The sequence below is a fragment of the Rhagoletis zephyria genome, unplaced genomic scaffold, assembly GCF_001687245.7.
Source record: "Rhagoletis zephyria isolate East Lansing unplaced genomic scaffold, Rhagoletis_zephyria_1.1 Rzeph_scaffold_00444, whole genome shotgun sequence".
NCBI lineage: Eukaryota > Metazoa > Arthropoda > Insecta > Diptera > Tephritidae > Rhagoletis > Rhagoletis zephyria.
The window spans coordinates 59,802-64,724 of record NW_016157528.1 but is presented as its reverse complement, the minus strand read 5'-3'; positions in this window follow the sequence as shown (position 1 = coordinate 64,724).

Genomic DNA, 4,923 nt, shown 5'->3' with positions numbered 1-4,923 from the left:
CGCAGGTTTGCACGAAAAAAAAGTTGAATGGCTAAATGTTGGCTGGCGACCAACTTTTTTGAAAGCGATTAGTTGAAAGGCCGTTCAACCAAAAGTATAATGCAAAGTTGAGCAATGCAAACGCCTTTTTATAGCGAATATTTTGATATTTCTTTATATTTTGATATTTTTAGCCATTGAAGTTTTTTTTCGTGTACCCCTGCGTGAGTTGAACGCAAAAGTTGCCTGAAAATCGCAGCGTGCGAAAGCCCCGTTATGACCATTTGATGCGCAAACAACCTCGTAAAGTTCAGTGTTGCCGAGCGCCGAATTTTTAATACTAAAATGTATGATAAAATAATGAAAATAAATTTAAAAAATAATGCGCGAATAAAATTAATGAATTTCATCACTAACTGTATTGACCTGCTAATTTTCGGCATTTTTAATTATATTTTATCCACGAGTGATAGACAATATGGCGGGATGTTATGGAAAATACTGCGAAACAAAAATTGCTTTACAAAATCCTGGTTGATCTGTCAAACAATCACGCTAGAGCTGCAAAACTATCGATAGTGACGCCATTCGATAGTTTGAAAAATATTATCAATATTTTCAATAGCATCGCATACTATCGTGTTGTATATATAGGGAAACTTCAACTCCGAACAAAATGTGTATAATATATAAATATGTACATATGTAAATGTAAAAATTGCACATATGTAAGTATAAATATTACATCTCAAATGTGAAATTCTAAATATATTCATCATTTTTATCCTAGTTAAATTCACAGTGTCACTTATTTAATAGGGCATTCGCACGGGGCGATTTTTCAGGCAACTTTTAGTTGAAAGCAAAAATCGCCTCGTCCGAAAGGCCTTTCAACTAATCGCTTTCAACAAAGTTGGTCGCCAGCCAACTTTGAGCTCGTTCAACTTTTTTTCCTTGCAACCCTGTGTTTGTTAACAGTCTGTATACATACCACCATTTTGAAATAGTATTCTGGCGAGTGGCTTGGTAAAACTTGGTAAAAAAGCACTTTTACCAACGCTTGGCTTACCAACTTTACCCCAATTGATACAATTTTGCGATTCAAATTCATTTTAAATAATGTAAATAACAATTCGTGTTCGTCTGAATAGGGATGGCAACTTTTTCACTTTCAACTTCTCATTCAACTTCGCATTCAACTTTTGTTGCCTGTAAAATCGCTACGTGTGAATGCCCTATAAGTAACGATCACGAAAGTTCAATGCACCGGCACTATCGAAACTATCGACTATCGCACGAAAACAATCGATGTTTTTGCAAAAATAAAACTATCGATAGTTTTGCAGCTCTACTTTGCGCACCTATTTAAGCTGAAATTAGTCAAGAACGCAGAACGTATACTTAAAGCGCAGTTAGTCAACGACGTAGCGTAAACGTAGGTTGACGTACGTAGCAGCATATCAAATTTACTGTTGATAGAGACAGAGAGAAGCAACGGCAACGTCACCGCCATGCGGTGGTGAGTTTTCGTTAACACGCGAAAGAAACATGTGATTAGTTCAACTGGATTTAGACAGAAAAAACAATAGAAACTAGTAATTACGCGAGGTATTTGCGTAATATATATACTTATTTAAAATATAAATCATGTATATACTGTGGCGAATACTGCGGCAACACAAAGCGAACAACGAAAAATTCAGGACTTAACGATTGAGGAGCTGAAGCAGGAGTTGGAAAAGCGTAATTTTGCCACCTCCGGAAGAAAAGTGGAATTGTTATCCCGGTTGCGAGAGGCTATGGGAGCTGAAGGTATCGACGTGGACAAATACGATTTCCAGNATTGAGGAGCTGAAACAGGAGTTGGAAAAGCGTAATTTGGCCACCTCCGGAAGAAAAGTGGAATTGTTATCCCGGTTGCGAGAGGCTATGGGAGCTGAAGGTATCGACGTGGACAAATACGATTTCCAGGGTAAACCCGACGATGCATCCGCAAAGGACGAAAAGAAGGATGAGGCTGCTTGTTCATCGAAGGATGTGCAGCAGACATCCGGGAAGGTTGAAGAACAGCAAAAGGCTCCTTGTGCGTCAACGGCTATAGACATGAACATGTTATTGGGTGCCATGTCACAGATGTCATCTCAGATGCAAACACAGTTGTCAGATAATTCGTCGCAGCTACAGGCACAGAAGACACATGTATCACAGTTGCTGGAAGTGCAGGATGCAAAGAGTACACAACTGCAGGAGAATTTGGCTAGAGATAACGAACAAATCAAGGATAGACAGGATAAAGTCGAGGCTAAGGTAAAAGAGTTGGAAGGCCCCCTCTGAGAATTGCAGATGAATCGTCGAGCTACAAGTGCTCCCAAGGTAAAGACTCCATCCTTTGACGGCACGATTCTTTCCAAGTCTTTAAGCTCCAGTTCGAGAAGACAGCTACAGAAAATCATTGGAGCATGGGGGATAAATCCGCTGCTCTGTTCGTGGCATTAAAAGGACCTGCAGCGGAAATCTTGCAGACTATTCCCGACTGTGAAAGGAACAATTACGATGCGTTAATGGGTGCAGTGGAAAGACGTTATGGTAGCGAGCACAGGAGACAGATTTACCAGATGGAGCTGGAGAATCGCTGCCAGAAATCCAACGAGACGCTACAGGAATTCGCCTCCGAGATTGAAAGGTTGGCTTATTTGGCAATTGGAGATGCATCTGGTGAGCGCCTCGAAAGAGTAAAAATCCAGAGGTTCATCAACGGAATGCGGGACGTGTATAGCAAGCGAGAGACGTACGCGAATCCAAGGGCAACATATGCTGAAACCGTCTCGTATGCTCAGACACGTGAAACGGCAGCACTCCCAAGTAAACCAGCCTACAAAGCCTATCGAGTGGAAGTGGAAACACCGGACGGGACAAATGAAATGCTGAAGAAGCTAATCCAACTGCTGGGCGAGAAAAAGCATGGATCTGGCAAATGTTTTAAATGTGGAAAGCCAGGCCACTTCGCCCGCGATTGCAGTGCAAGTTCCAATGACCTCAACAATTCAGCAGGACGGAAACGCGGGGCTGAAGGAGCCGAATCTAACTCCAGTCAATTGTTAAACTAAAACGAGCCGGAAGGGCCGCGTGCTGGCTCCAGAAGTTGAAGGGCCCATAATCTCCGTCTCAGAAATTAACCGGAATGTGAGCAACCTCACTATTGGTGGATGTGTGAATGGGCAGGAGCGAGTGCTGACAGTGGATACGGGAGCGTCACATTCCATTATTCGACCTGATGTGACTACTTTTTATGTGAAGCCACTACCAGGAGCAAAGCTGCAGACTGCAACTGGTGAGCGAACCCAAGTGTTAGGAGAAGTACTATGCGAGGTAATAATCGACGGGTTGGCCTCGTACACGAAGTTTATTGTGTTAGACATTGTGGACCATCAAGTCATCATCGGCGCGGATTTCCTACTTGGGCGAGGCATGAAGATTGACCTCCAGGGAATGATCCTAACCTATGGCGACAGGAAAGTGCCACTTAGGGTTGGTTACGACAACCAGTGCTTCAGCAGACGGTTGGTCTTAGAGGAAGTGCCGAAGATTCCACCAGAAACGGAAGTGGTTAGTTGGGAAGAGGTTGACAGTGATGGAGACGAAATGGTTTCGTCAGGAGAAGGAAGTGGTTCACCGATACAGGAAAAGCGTGACGGTTCCGCCAGCTCAGTGAACAAGAGGTCGCAACAAGGAAGTGGTCATGGCGAGCCAGGCAGTGTTTCCGGCAGGAGGAAAGCCACTGAACCACGTTGCAATGGTGATACGCCGGTGGCCGGAAATGGAAGCGGCTGTGGTAGCAGTAGGCGCGGTTTGAAGTGTCCTGAAAAAGGTGGTCGGCAAAAGCGAGCAGTTAAGCCGGAAGCCAAGGGTGAGATTATACATGTCCGGTCAATGAAGTTAGCATCGGCGGAAGAGCGAGATACGAAACGACGGCGGAAGCTTCAGCGTAAGGATCCGGATGTAGCAAGATGTGCTAAAGGCAGTGCAGCACGAAGGCGGGAGTCTGGGTGTCATGGACAGAGGATGCGGCATAGATCTGGCGAAAAGGGTGCCCACGAGAAGAGACATGGTCTGGTCACCACCAGTGGTCGGCAGAAGCACGACCATGTGAGATGGTGCACTCCCGGAGATAATCGGGAAGCAATGTCCAGTAACGCATTGTGGTTTTACAGGTCGCAGCAGAAGAAAAGCTTTACCTCCAAGCAAAGACTTGACTGGAAACATCCGTTTAAGATTGACAAATGGCTGAAAGACGCAGTGTATCGAATCCAGACAATGGGGAGTCCGAGGACCAAGATGAAAGTGGTCCACTTGGAAAGACTTGCAGCGGTTGGAGCGGCAAGTGTGAATGCTCGGGACGATCAGACTTAGGTGGAGGGCAGTGTGGCGAATACTGCGGCAACACAAAGCGAACAACGAGAAATAGGCAGAATGTTCGAGGAATGACGTAGAATGTTCCACAAAGAGAAACGTCAAGTTGGATGAACACTGCGAACAGCGAGAAAGAGAATGAGCGATGAACTTCAGAACGTTCTAGAGTTGTCATGAGTGCGAGCGCAGGTATATAAGGGCGCCACCAGACACCGGAGTGAGTTAGTTACAAGTCAGCAAGCTACAAGTAAAGTGACCAGANGTAAATTTCAAATATTTTAAACATATTTTGAATAGGAACTTATATCTTTTTTACCATCTGTAAAACTGACGAAGTGGCAACCATCTAAAGAAGGAGAAATCAGCTGACACGGAAAAATCTAAATTCCGCAGATTTCTACGCTACGGGCTACAACTACAGAAAAATTCTGCGGTGCTGAGTTTTCATTTACATGGCGCTTTGGAAAGACAGATCGTGTCAGCTGACTCGGGTTTACGTACAGGTAGGTTTACGTTCTTGACTAATTTCAGCTT